The 14507-nt window shown below is 46.1% G+C and overlaps 2 protein-coding genes across 7 annotated transcripts in view; one reads left to right on the top strand and one right to left on the bottom strand.

Moving 5' to 3' along the window:
• The first annotated feature begins 2348 nt into the window (after positions 1-2348).
• TRAF3IP2 (TRAF3 interacting protein 2) overlaps positions 2349-14507 on the top strand; it is a 48044-nt gene continuing 35885 nt past the window's right edge. The window contains exons 1-2 of the mRNA XM_019029833.3: positions 2349-2368; positions 3209-3411. The gene's annotated coding sequence lies outside the window, so the exon portion shown is untranslated. The remainder of the gene's footprint in view (positions 2369-3208; positions 3412-14507) is intronic.
• The window catches only part of LOC109027360 (spidroin-1-like), a 119877-nt gene continuing 112252 nt past the window's right edge, over positions 6883-14507 (bottom strand). For all 6 annotated transcript variants that reach the window (XM_063707201.1, XM_063707198.1, XM_063707203.1 and 3 more), the window contains one exon: positions 6883-11337. The gene's annotated coding sequence lies outside the window, so the exon portion shown is untranslated. The remainder of the gene's footprint in view (positions 11338-14507) is intronic.

Genomic DNA, 14507 nt, shown 5'->3' with positions numbered 1-14507 from the left:
AGCTCTCTCAAAGTATTCTGGTACCAACCGGACCACAGAAAATGCTATTTTTTCCTACCCTCCAAAAGATGACTCTAATAATAATTTTGAAGCAGAAACTTCAAAGCCAAGGTAATAAATCTTTTTAAAAAAAACTTCATTCTTTTAAATGAAAAAGTCCTACATGTTATTGTGAAAAAAAGAATCAAATAGTCCATATGTATCTATCATAAAGCCCTCCATCCTCTTTTATTTTCCTCAATCGCATTCCCTTGAAGTGAGCACCACTAAACAGTTTGGCATACATCTTTCCAGATATTTCTAACTTGGTCACTGAACAGATACACAGTGATTGCCCACAATGTCCTAGGCAGGGCAGTGTGCTAGGTCCCCTGGGACCCAGTGGTGAGCAAACACAAATCTATATGTTGGGCTGGGTGCAGTGAGGCACACATGTAATCCCAGCATTTTGGGAGGCTGAGGTGGTGTAGGGTCCAGCCCCACAGGGTCGGTGGGTCTCTCTCCGTGTGTGGAGACGAGAGAGTGTAGAAATAAAGACACAAGACGAAGAGATAGAAGAAAAGATAGCTGGGCCCGGGGGACCACTACCACCAATGCGCAGAGACCGGTAATGGCCCCAAATGTCTGGCTGCGCTGTTATTTATTGGATACAAAGCAAAAGGGGCAGGGTAAAGAGTGTGAGTCATCTCCAATGATAGGTAAGGTCACGTGGGTCACGTGTCCACTGGACAGGGGACCCTTCCCTGCCTGGCAGCTGAGGCAGAGAGAGAGAGGAGACAAAGAGAAAGACAGCTTATGCCATTATTTTTGCATATCAGAGACTTTTAGTATTTTCACTAATTTACTACTGCTATCTAGAAGGCAGAGCCAGCTGTACAGGATGGAACATGAAGGCGGACTAGGAGCGTGACCACTGAAGCACAGCATCACAGGGAGATGGTTAGGCCTCCGGATAACTGTGGGCAAGGCTGACTGCTGTCAGGCCCTCCACAAGAGGTGGAGGAGCAGTCTTTTCTAAACTCCCCCGGGGAAAGGGAGACTCCCTTTCCCGGTCTGCTAAGTAGCGGGTGTTGTTCCTTGACACTTTTCGCTACCACTAGACCATGGTCCATCTGGCAACGGGCGTCTTCCCAGATGCTGGCGTCGCCGCTAGACCAAGGAGCCCTTCTGGTGGCTCTGTCTGGGCATAACAGAAGGCTCACACTCTCGTCTTTTGGTCACTTCTCACTGTGTCCCCTCAGCTCTTATCTCTGTATGGCCTGGTTTTTCCTAGGTTATGATTATAGAGCAAGATTTATTGTAATATTGGAATAAAGAGTAATTGCTACAAACTAATGATTAATGATATTCATATATAATCATATCTAAGATCTATATCTGGTATAACTATTCTTGTTTTATATTTTATTATACTGGAACAGCTCGTGTCCTCAGTCTCTTGCCTCGGCGCCTGGGTGGCTTGCTGCTCACAAGGTGGGAGGATCCCTTGAGACCAGGAGTTCAAGACCAGCCTCAGCAACACAGGGAGACCCTGTCTCTAGAAAAAATTTAAAAATTAGCCAGGTGTGGCGGTGTGCACCTGTAGTCCCACCTACCCAGGAGACTGAGGCAGGAGGATTGTTTGAGCCCAGGAGGTCAAGGCTGCAGTGAGCTATGATTGCGCCACTGCACTCCAGCCTGGGCAATAGACTGAGACACTGTCTCTTAAAAAAATTGATATACCTATCTATGTGTGTGTATATGTCACATATATTAGCAAAAAATAAGGTAATACTTTAAGTTAAATAATATCTCAGAGCCACTTTTTCATGTTAGTGGCTCAGATAATACATACATATTGATGATTTTTAACAGCTGCATCATTTTCTGCAAACCAAATGCAAACAACCTGTGTATACTGTGTTAAAAACAAGCCGCATTTTCTCTGCTTGTGGAATGTTGAGCAACCTGCTTCCTGTATCCTGCTTGAGCAGAACCTGGTACAATCTGAACAGGTATGCTCCGGGGCCTGTCCCCTTGATGAGAGTAGAGAGATAGCCGGCTGAGTGGACTGACACTTGGACCCCTTCAACAGGCAGACAAGTCCAGCACCAGGAGCATGGTGTGTCTGCCCAGGGCGCCCAGCTGGCCAGTGACATGGCTGAGTTCGTACCCAGGTCCTCCTGACTCCAAAGCTCCAGCTAACACTGCTCCCATCACCCCCTGCTGCCCCGAGAGGCAGTTGTCTCTCTCTCTCTATTCACATCGCTGGGTATCATCCTGCCTGCAGCGCTCCTTCATGCAATAAATTCTGCAGGCTACTGATTAAACAATGGGAAGGAAAGGGGAGAAAAAAAATCTTGAGGTCAGGAAAATGCAGCCAGAGGAGGTTAGTGTGCATGTGTGCATGTGTATGTATGTGTGTGTGTGTGTGTGTGTGTGTGTGTGTTCTTAAAATTAACCACTTTTTTTGTGCCTGACAATAGGGTGGTGTGTGTGCACAGGCCACAGGCATGTGCGTGCTGTGTGTACACGTGTGTCCAGGGGCATGGTCAGTGAGGCCCCCCCCCCCAGTGGTTATGGGCAGCAAATACTGATTTTTTGGCTTTTTAAAAATTTTTTTTTGAGACGGAGTCTTCGCTCTTTCGCGCAGTCTGGAGTGCAGTGGCGCGATCTCGGCTCACTGCAAGCTCCGCCTCCCGGGCTCACGCCATTCTCCTGCCTCAGCCTCCCGAGTAGCTGGGACTACAGGCGTCCGCCACTACGCCCGGCTAATTTTTGTATTTTTTAGTAGAGACGGGGTTTCACCTTGTTAGCCAGGATGGTCTCGATCTCCTGACCTCGCGATCCTCCCGCCTCGGCCTCCCAAAGTGCTGGGATTACAGGCGTGAGTCACCGCGCCCGGCAATACTGATGTTTTAAGCAGTTAGAGGAGGTGGAAGAAGCTCGACTCCCTCTTCCTCCCCATTATCTGCCCCCAATCCCCTCCTTTGGAGCTGCTAATGATTACTAATTCTTAACATTCGAGTTCAATCTCCTCCCGGAGACACCCTCCCAGGCGAGGGCACTGCGACTACACTGAGGTTCTGCCCACTCCTGGGCAGCTTCTTAGCTGGGTGGCGAAAACAAAAATGCCGCCTAATTGGTCACTGGCCCTTTCTCATGAATGAAGGAGGTTTCTGTTTTAAGAGATAAAGTGACTCCTCAGCCGTTGATTCACTGCCCACAGGGAGATTTTGAGCAGAGGCTTCCTAGGCTCCGTAGAAATTTGCATACAGCTTCCACTTCCTGCTTCAGAGCCTGTTCTTCTACTTACCTGGGCCCGGAGAGGGTGGAGGGAGGCCCAGGGCGACCCAAGGTGAAGAGAGACGAGAAGCCGCCGAGAGCCGACCACCCTCCGGGCCCGGTCTGTCTGTCCGTGGTGGTTCTAAGGTAAGTTATTCGGAGTTGCCACTTGCCTGGTCTTATTTCTTCACCTCTGACCTATTTTCCAAAGCACGCTGTTTCTCCTTTACTGAAACATTCTGCCTCTACTTTCCTCTGTGTTCCTCTCCCCTCCTTTAACTTGTTCGCACAGAGACCATCTTAGCTGAGAAAATGACAGTGAAGTTTGTGCTGCAAGGACGTGTTGCTAGTATAGTATTTCAGGCCAGCGAGCCCCGCCGGGTTAACCCTTTGAGGAGAGGAGGCTCGCACACGGGGACAGCTCGGAGCTGCCTGGGAACCATTCGTTTGGGTACTTAGTGTCCCCACAAGTTTCTATCAAGAATTCAAGCCCCACTTCTCCAAGGAGAGAGCCAGGGATGGCAAAGATTAAGTAATTGGCTTTCAGCCCCAGAACACGTCAGTGGCAGAGTTTTCTCAATCCCTGTTTCGTGCAGGGGGGAAAAAAATCAACAGCACATTTTTGGGCCAGGAAGTTCTGCTGAGCTCTGTGCTGGCTGTGGGCCGCCTCCCGGCCCCTCTCCGCAGCCGCCCTCCAGCCCTCCCAGGCTGGCGCTGGACGGAGCCTTTGGGAACAAGGGGGAGAAATGCCAGAACTTGATCTTAGAAGCTAATCAAGCTTCTTGTGACTTTCAAGTTCAAGATGGTATCTTAGAATAGGGGGACTTTTTTTTTTTTTTTTTTTTTTTTTTTTTTTTTAAAGGAACAGGAGAACAAGAGGCCAAATTTTTTAAAAGGACAAGAAACTTGGCTTCAAGTTCTTCACTTCTTGTGGTTCCATGACTTAGGCAATTCACTCTGACTCCACTAAGCCTGGATTTCTTCATCAGTAAATTGATGGGGGGTGGTGATCCAACATGAGTGTGTCAAATTCCCTTATAAAACAAAGCCAGGATAGTCCCAGAGGGGTAGTGGTAATGGGTGGTCTTCAAGACTTGTTTTGTTTACCGATTATTCACATATTTTAATTTTACCTCCCACTACCAGTTGGTTACCCCCTTGAGGAAAGGACTTTGTTTCCTGATATTTTTCTACCTCCCAGAATCCAGCATGCTACCAAATGCCTAGTAGGTGCTCACTCCCCTTCCATGTCAACTGCTTTGATTTCTGTTTCACTCCTCTGCTCTCAAGGCAAGAGGTAAAGCAGCAGTCAGGGCGAAAGGCTGGGAGACACGTGTCTCTGCGGGAGGGCTGCCTGGAATTGAGGCCTTATTACTGGCTCTAGCCAAATAGGAGAAAACGGGGATTTTCTCGAATTAGTTCATGTCCCATTTGGGTTACCCAGGAAGGATAGTCTGTGCTATTGCCCACAGAGTCAAGGCAGGCCAGAGAACTGGCAGACAAGCCCAACTCCAGAAGCCAGAGTTACTGCTGTAGCTGGACCTGGAAACCACTCCTCAGCTGGACCAGTCACTGTGTGTGGGGCCTTTAATGGGAGGGGAAGGGAAACTATGAAACACATCCTAATACCATGTAAGGGTGATGACTGTGATTAGAGACATTATTAGATGGCGGATACACAGAATCCTTAACTTTTTCCAGACCGTGACTTAAAAAAAAATTGTCATTGTTTCTTTTTGGCAATTACTTGCCATCAATACAGTTCAAACAGGCCCTAGCTGACCGGGATGGGCTGGTGCAGGGCTTTTGGTATTGCTAATCTGTTTCTGTGGGATGTCCTGGTGTAGTCCATGTCATGTTTTTAGGCATTTCTCTCTATTCCCCTGGGATGAAAGGACAGGAATTTCAAGATATTTCACCTGCAATGAGTTCCTGATTTTATTTTCAAACAACGATGCACCATTATCTGAAAGCAGGCTAACTGTTGTGCACTTGCCAGCCTCGCTGTAATCCTTAAAGGCCACACACCACAGTCATTCTTAATCTGCTGCTGCAGCTACCAGTCACTCCATGACGGAGCATCAAAAGATGGATAATGTAGTTACTCTGCTCTGTTCCTTGCATGGGGTGGGTTAAACAGAAGTGAGGTCTGAGTAATGTACCAACATGTCGGATAGAAAGGTTCTTAACTCAGGGTTACTCATTTTTGGAGGGTGTAGAGACAGGAAATGTTAAAGCCTGCTTCTCCCGGGATTAAGGAGTTAGTGACTTTCAAATGCTCTGAAAAGAAAAAGAAGAGGAGAAGACAGTCATATTTGCAGGCATTCTTCAACAGGCATTCAGAAAGATTACGGTGGGGTAGTTTGTCTAAATGAAATCTTTGTTTTACACATTGTAGCATGGAAATCTCAGGAATATCCTGAATTCAAATCATTTTTCTTCTGCAGGCAATTTTAAATTAGCTTCTAAAAACATATATGAATTGCAGGCAACTGCTGCAGAAAAAAAAGAGTGAACACAGATGAGGCATATTCAACTTTAAATTCCTTTCAGATCCAATGAAATGACCCCTAATGTTTGATCACATTTCCTTATCAAAACAATCCTGCAGTCTGAAGGATTTTTCCGTGAGAAAGTGTCTAAGGACTGGAATCAAGAAGCTGCCCCCCGGGCCTCTCCTGTTTCTTCCCAATGCGTTGTCACCAAGATATTTTTAGTTCATGAAACCCAGGCTGTCCTTTCTCCCACTTATGGTCTTTGCCTCCCATGCCCAGCAGGCCTCCTAGGAGCACACATGTGCTTGGCTGTGACTACTCAGCTCACTCTGTAGCTGTGTGTGCACGCCTTGTGTGTGTGTGCACCTTGTGTGTGCACAGTCCTTCCCAGATACCAGGAGTTGTAGACTGGCTGAAGAAGGTTGGGCTTCCATCCATGGGGTGATCTTTAGGTCTGTGCTGGCTTGGCTTGGTTCCCTGATAAGGCAGCTGAACTCAAGCCCTTTAGGAGGGCCAGGACTGACCGGAGCTCCCAGCCTGTGCCCCTCTCCTCGCACTCCACAGACCGAGGCTGCCTGGGGTCTTGGCAGCTCCCTCAGCAATGAGGGATACTTGCTCTCCGCTGCCTCATTGTTTCCCTGCAGTCAGGATGCCAGTGTTTTTTCCCTTTCCCCTTCCCAGAGTCAACAGGTCTCCCTCCCCGCTCTGAACTCTCTTCCTACTCTGAGCTGTCTGTCCAAACTCTTCCTGGCCTATGACACTCTTACCTTTCACCTATATTCATTCTTTCCCTTCTCTTCCAACTGCCCCTTCTCATACCCAGCACTACATACAAATTACAAGTAAATAAGTGTCTCTCCTACACCAATAAAAGGCAAATACAAAAAAATCCTTCAGCGTTTCCCCGCTTTCCTTACTTCTCTTCCATTCTCCTTCCTTCCTTTCTCTCCCTTCCTCTTCCTCTCTTGGTTTTTCCTTTCTACCCCTTCCTCTCCTTCACTCCGTGACTGTGGCTGAATTAGGGATCACACATGTGCTTAGAGAAACCATCTTATCTGAAGAAACAAAAAAACAAAAACCAAAACAATGACAACGACAGAAAAAAAAAACCAACATGGGCTGGTTTGAGGTTGTTCTCTAAATGTTTATTATAACTTCTAATGTGATGGAGTCAGTGTGTTCCCATTAGTCCTCCTCCTCCTCATTTAGCAGCTCAGAGGAGTCCCAAAGCAAACTTCCTCAAATCAGGTCGGTTCATACTGCACTGCCTTCAGCCTGATGTGAGTCTTACTGTGCTGGGTTTATGTCCAAGGGCCAGTAAATATTCCCTTCCTTCCAGGGCTCACCACTGTTTCAAATCCTCTGGCAAGCCCAGTGGAAGAACTTCTCTGTATGGGAAATTCAGCAAGTAAACTTGGAAGTATTTGTTCACTGGAGTTTGAATCTGAGCCAAACAGTTCACTCAAAACCAACCTTCCACTCAGCAAACCAGTGTTATGAAAGTTTGCATGCATTTGGGCAGGAAACAAAGGACATTAATGAGTTTAAAGATTTTTTTTTAAATCCATGACTTTTGGACATTTATTAAAAAGATTACTCTCTGGGGAATGAAGTAAGGCCTTGGGAATCTTGTAATTGAAAGTTTCTGATCCGAAGTAGATCTCAGGATCCTCCCAGCTGTAAATTTATAGATTTCTTTTTAATGTCCACCTGAAATATTCATGCTGTGTGTCTCTAGGATGCTTCAAACCCATTCCTGACTCAAAGAAAGCTTAAGAAAAAATCCAAGCAGTTGTGATCACCAAAGCCTGATTATGGAGGAGCTGTTAATATGGTTTATTAATTACTCAGGCTCCTCACTCCTGTCCTTCCTCTGTTCCTTGCTGCGCTATTTTTCTTCTTCTGGGGACATAACACCTTCATTAAATCCCATCCGTCCTTGCCTTAGAGTTGTCCCCTGGAAGATAGCTCCCCTCTAGATGCATCACCATTTATCATCACTCTTTGTTGGTGCTCTGTCAACCAGTTTTCAATTTATTTTGAATTCAGTTTATGATTAAAATTTAATGAGATCCAGTCAAATGCTTTTCTCAAATCAAGATGCCTCTGCAGCCTCATCTGTATCCTCTATTGTAATGGCGTGAAGGAAAGCCATGGCAGATTTCCAGCCTGGTGATGCTGTACAGAACACAGGTGGCCTGCTTCCATGCCTCCTCAGCTTCAAGGTGAATGGCTCTGAAGCATATTTATTACAGAATCTCCTAGGGGTTATGTGGCTTCCCCATCCCCTTTCTTCCCTCCCAATAGCTGAACCAGTCAGTGCTCCCAACTGAGATGCAAGCAGTTAAGTGCACAGGGTCTGGTGCCAAACCACTTATATTTGAATCACAGCTCTGCTACTTAATAGCCATGTGACCTTGGAAAAGTTACTTACCTTCTCTATGCCTTGCTTTTCCTGTCTGTAAAATGAGTCTGACAATAGTACTTATGAAATTAGAGTGGGTGTGAGGATTAAGTAACTTAATATATCTATCACACTTGGAACAGCATTTCCCACGTAGTAACCATTCAATAAATATTAACAATGATTGCTAACAAAGAGTAAAGTTCCTTAAGTATGTCAGTTTCATTAGGTTTGTATTTTGGCTTATCAGCATACAATCTATATCAACAGTAAACTACAACCCTAGAGCCAATGGTTACCATGACCTGTTTTTAGCACCAGCCTGTTGCTCAGAATGGTTTTTATATGTTTAAAGGGTGTCTTTTCTTAAAAAAATAAAAATAAAAAAGGAGCAGAATATGAAACAGACACAGCATGTGGCCCATAAGGCTTAAACTATTTACTATCTGTCCCCTTTGCAGAAAAAGTTTGCCAACCCCTGATTTATATGGTTTAATGGAAAGAGCTTGGAGATCTAAAGGCTTGATTTGGCTTCACCCATCACTTGTTAAGTGACTATGGAAAAGCTTCTCAATGTGTCTAAGCCTCTGTAAAACAGGAACGGCAAAGTGGTAACACTTACCCTGCTTATGGCCTAGGCTTGTTTTAAGGACCAAACGAGATGATGTGTATCAAATGTGCCGGAAATGACTCATATATACACATGTTTGTTAAAAAGATATGGTCTCTATACATTAGCTTCATAGAATAGTATTAGCACCTGGGTGTAAAACCAGGGAATACTGTCTTTAAAAAGAGAGCTCTGAAGCCAGATAATAACTGCAGTTGTAGTTGCGGTAAAAATAACAAAATGGCCATTGCTTTTTAAGAGCTTGATATGGGCCAGCCTCTACATTCAACACTGTATTTACATCTACTCTTTATCCTCACCACACCCCTATGGAGAAGTGTTGCTATTTTCCCTATTTTGCAGATGAGAAAAGTGAGGCCCAGAGATGTTAGGTAACTTTGTCAAGATCACAAATCTAATCATGCAGCTAGCTGGCACAGGGAGAATTTAACCCTAGGGAGTCTGAACCCAGAGCCTGTGCATTTAAGTATTGCATATGTTCCCACATCCTAGGAATATGTGTTGATTTAGGGTAAGCCCATCTGGAAGGCAGAAGCCACTGTTCACTGTGGATGTGGGCATGAAGTCTGTTCATGTGTGCCCTGGGAGAGACTTGCTTCCCACATAGCCCATGGTGGAGTCTAACAGACCTGAAGAAAGGGAGGCAAGCATGATGGGAGGAAAAGCTTTTTGATGAACTCTGAGATCAGAAAGGTAGCGTTGTGAAGACTAATAGGCTCTGTTTCAAAAAACTAGTAAGTTAAGGAAGATTGTGCTAGAAGAGGAAAAGATTGCTGGGAACAGACATGAGCAAACAGTTGGAGGGAGCTCAAGGGGGTTGACTGAGAGCTGTGTACAGAAAAAAAAATTAAAAAAGAGAGGGTGAAGCATGGGAAAATCTGTCACTGGGACACCAAGGGAGCATTGTCACATGGTCAGCAAGGGAGCATTGTCACATGGACATCAGGGCTGCTGACATCTGGATGTGACATTCGCAAAACTAGGCAGCTCGGGGCAGAGTAGAGAAGCCCAGAGAAAGGTATCAGGCCCGAGGAGGCAAAAAGGAAGACAAAGCAAGGGACCTGGGGAGAGAAACTGACATATTTGAGGGAAGATGCCCGTCAGATCCAAGAGCTAGAACCACAGCTCACAGTCCAAACGGTGATGAGAGTCCAGAGATTAAAAGCTACTGTCAGGCTGGGTGCAGTGGCTCACGCCTGTAATCTCAGCACTTTGCAAGGCCGAGGCAGAAGGATTGCTTGAGCCCAGGAGTTCGAGACCAGCCTAGGCAACATGGCGAAACTCTGTCGCTACAAAAAAAAAAAAAAAAAAAAATTAACCAGGCGTTGTGGTGCATGCCTGTGGTCCCAACAATATGGGAGGCTAAGGTGGGAGGAAGACCTGATCCCAGGAGGGCAAGGTAGTTGTATGTCCCTGGGAATCACCTCTGTACCCAGCTCATGCCCACCCATGCTTACCCCAGGCACATGTTCTCACCCTCTGCTGAAAGGTTTTTGATATTTGAAGAGATATGTTCACTGTCTCCTGGGCGGTCTCATGAGTTCCTCATTCGCATTGGTTCTTAATCTTTGTGAGCATCAGAATCACTAGCGGAGGCTTTCCTTTTCATTTTTTATCTTTTAAGTCAATATAGATGCACTTGTTACAAAACTTAAATGGTATAAAATGTTCTGAAAAGCAAACCTCTTTCCTACCCCATTCCTAGCCATCCAATTCCCTTCCCAGAGGCAACCACTGTTCCTCATTTGAGATGGCAGATATATGACCTTATATCATACAAATGATGGCATACCCTACACACTGTGCTACTCTTGAATTTTTTTAACTTAATAAATCTTAGAGATAGTTCCATTTCAGTTCACACAGCCCTTCCTCATTCTTAAAGGATGTGGAGTGCTCATTGTACAGATATACTATAGTTTTAAAAATCAGAACCTTTAGACATGTGGGTTGTGTCTGGTCTTTGCTATTATAAACACTGCGGCGTTGCCTGTCTTCGTAGCCTCTTCATTTCATACTAGATATACATATCTCTGCAGGGGAAATTCTTAGAAGTGAAATTACTAGGTCAAAGGGCATAAGCTTTTAAAATTCTGACAGTTATTGCCAAATTGCACAGATTACATTTCCCTTGGCAAAGTATGAGAGAACCTGTTTACCTGTGAGACTTAAACAAAAGTACACTAGTATTTTACATACAATAAACAAAAATACTCAGAGGCTCTGGGTGTGGGGTCTGGGCTCTGTATCGGGAGCCTCAGAGAGGGGTTCTGAGCCAGGAACTCTCCTGGGCTTCTTGGCCCTCCAGCTCCGCTCTCCCCCCAGGATTTGCTGATGAGCCTGAGATGACCCAGGGCAGTGCCGGCATGGGGGCTCCCAGGGTCCTAGTTGGCAGGTCTCCTGTTCCCCTGAGGAGTCAGTGCTTGCTCCCTGGGTCATGGCTGGAAAACAGGGCTTTTCCACTTCAATCCAGGCACCGCCCTCTGGTAGAGACTGGAGCAAAGGTCATGCCAGAGTTATAAGCACGTAAATATGGAGAAAGCCTGGAAAAAAAAAGGAAAAACAGAAAAATGGGTCGGGTCAGAACAAGCAAGAACCAGGCTCACATGCACAGCTGTTCCATCCAGTTGTATGTCCCCAGGACTCACCTCTGTCCCCAGTTCATGCCCACTTGTGCTTACCCAGGGTACATGCTCTCACCCTCTGCTGAATGGTTTTTTTTGTATTTTAAAAATACAATGGTGAGATACTGAGTGATTGTTTTTTAATGTTTAGTGTTTTTACACTATTGACATTAAAGACAAAACAGATAAAACTGCCATCCTTGACATAACCCATTAATCTGTCTGTGGCCCCCTGATGTGGCATTTGTAATTGTTCTCTATGACTGCCTCAGGAGAGTTGGCAGGGTTGCCCACTTTCTGCCAGTTCAGATAGGGGTCTGGGGCTGGAGGGGGCCTGTGTGGTAGTGGCAGGCGTGCCCCACCCTTTTCTGTTCTAGGTGGAGCTCTGCAGAGGCACAAAGACCAGCACCTCCCTGCCTGGAATCTAAGAGCAGATGCTCCCATTACACTGGCTGATGGCATCACCTTTATTCTGCAAGTAAGGGTTGTGGTCAATCCTGCCCATGGGCAGGACCTTTGGGCATGGCCCAGACCTAACTTGGGTGCTTGACACATAATGGGCACTTAATAAATGTTCTGGAGAGGAAAAAAAAAGAAGAGGGAAGGGTCACCCATGTGGCATAATTTTAAGAACTCTGAGGACCAGGCACACCAGATACTCCTTGCTACCCAACATTGTTGTTGACAACATTCTCATTGTCACTGATCTGGCTACATGGACCTGTCTGTCCCCTCTCTGAAATAGGCATCAACTATTTATTCATTCAGTGAATCTTTATTGAGCACCTACTATGTGCCAGGTGCAGTTCTAGGTGTTGAGAATATAGCTGTAAACAGAACAGTCAAAAATCATGCCCCCAGGCCAGGCGTGGTGGCTCACTTATAATCCCAGCACTTTGGGAGGCTGAGGTGGGAGGACTGCTTGAGGTAAAGAGTTCAATACCAGTTTGGGTAGCATAGTGAGACCTCATCTCTACAAAAAAATTTTAAAAGTCAGGCACACGGACTGGCGCAGTGGCTCACACCTGTAATCCCAGCACTTTGGGAGGCTGAGGCGGGCGGATCACCTGAGGTCAGGAGTTTGAGACCAGTCTGGCCAACGTGGTGAAACTCTGTCTCTACTAAAAATACAAAAATTAGCCAGAGGCAGTGGCGCACACATGTAATCACAGCTACTCGGGAGGCTGAGGCACGAGAATCGCTTGAACCCGGGAGGCAGAGGTTGCAGTGAGCCGAGATTGTGCCACTACACTCCAACCTGGGTGACAGAGCAAGACTCCGTCTCAGAAAAAAAAGAAAAATTAGGCATGATGGCGTGTGCCTGTAGTCCTAGCTACTTGGGAGACTGAGGTGGGAGGATCACTTGAGCCCAGGAGTTTGAGGCTGCAGTGAACCATGATCTAGGTACTGCTCTCCAGCCTGGGTGACAGAGCAAGACCCCCGTATCACAAAGAAAAAGAAAAGAGAAAATTGCACCCTTAGGAAGTTTATATCTGGGAGAAGGGAGAGGCAATGAGCAAATAAGAGATTATTAGATATTTGTGTGTATCATATACATTTGGGTAATATATAAGACAGTAATAACTGCTGGATAAGAAGGTAAAGCAGGGAAGGGAGATGGGAATGAGAGGAGAGTGTAAACATTTTAGGGAGTGCGACCAGGGAGACCTCCCTGAGGTGACAGCCAAGGAAAGACCTGAAGGAGAAAGGAAGCCAGCCATGCAGCTGTGTGGGGGAAGGGTGTTCCATGAAGAGGGAGCGACAAGCACGAAGGCCCTGGGACGCCGGTCATGGGTTTTTTGCATGTTACTTAGTTTCCTCTCTTAGGCTGGATCACAGCAACTTGAAGGTAGGAAGAATGTTTTCTGTGTCTTCAGAAATTACTGTGATTATCTCTCACTGCATACCTCCTTTTTTTTTTTTTTTTTTTTTGAGACAGAGTCTTGCTGTGTCACCCAGGCTGGAGTGCAGTGGCACGATCTCGGCTCACTGCAACCTCCGCCTCCCGGGTTCAAGCAATTCTCCTGCCCCAGCCTCTGGAGTAGCTGGGATTACAGGTGCCTGCCATCATGCCCGGCTAATTTTTGTATTTTTAGTAGAGGCGGGGTTTCACCATGTTGGCCAGGCTGGTCTTGAACTCCTGACTTTGCGATCTGCCCGCCTTGGCCTCCCAAAGTGCTGGGATTACAGGTGTGAGCCACGGCGCCTGGCGTGCATGCCCTTTGGTACCTCTTGAAGTTTGTATCACTTGTGGTTATTTAAAAAGTAATAAAACTATTTCAGTTGGGCTTATAGTCAGAAGGGGGATACACAGCATTGAGTTGGACACATAGTTGAGTTCTGTAATTATCTGCTGTTTGAGTATTTGATAGTGACATGTTTGAAACACCAGGGTCCATTTTGTTTTTTAAAGATTATTAATTCCATAGTTTTATTAGAAGTTGTTTCTTGCCATGCCAGGTTTATTTACTAAATACTCAAAAGCCATGTGTTCCTTTTCAGACCAGTTTATTTTATTTTATTTTGAGACAGAGTTTCGCTCCTGTCGCCCAGGCTGGGGTACAACAGGTGCGATCTCGGCTCACTGCAACCTCCGCCTCCCAGGCTTAATCGATTCTTCAGCCTCAGTCTCCCAAGTAGCCAGGGTTACAGGTGCCTGCCACCATACCCAGCTAATTTTTATACTTTTAGTAGAGACAGGGTTTCACCATGTTGGCCAGGCTAGTCTTGAACTCCTGACCTCAGGTGATTCACCCACCTTGGCCTTCCAAAGTGTTGGGACTATAGGCATTAGCCACCGCGCCTGGCCAGACCAGTTTTTTTAAAAATTATTTTTATTTTTTGAGACAGGGTCTTGCTCTGTCACTCAGGCTGGAGTGCCGTGGCACGATCTCGGCTCACTGCAGGCTGGACACCTCCAGGGCTCAAGTGACCTCTCACCTCAGCCTCCCAAGTAGCTGGGACTACAGGCACACGCCACCGCACCTGGCTAATTTGTTTAATTTTTTGTAGAGACAGGGTCTCGTTATGTTGCCAAGGCTGGTCTTGAACTCTTGGGGTCAAGTAATCCTCCTGCCTCAGCCTGCAAA

The sequence above is a fragment of the Gorilla gorilla genome, chromosome 5 (genome assembly GCF_029281585.2).
Source record: "Gorilla gorilla gorilla isolate KB3781 chromosome 5, NHGRI_mGorGor1-v2.1_pri, whole genome shotgun sequence".
NCBI lineage: Eukaryota > Metazoa > Chordata > Mammalia > Primates > Hominidae > Gorilla > Gorilla gorilla.
The sequence above is the reverse complement of the archived record's forward strand: the minus strand, read 5'-3'. Positions and strand labels throughout refer to the sequence as shown.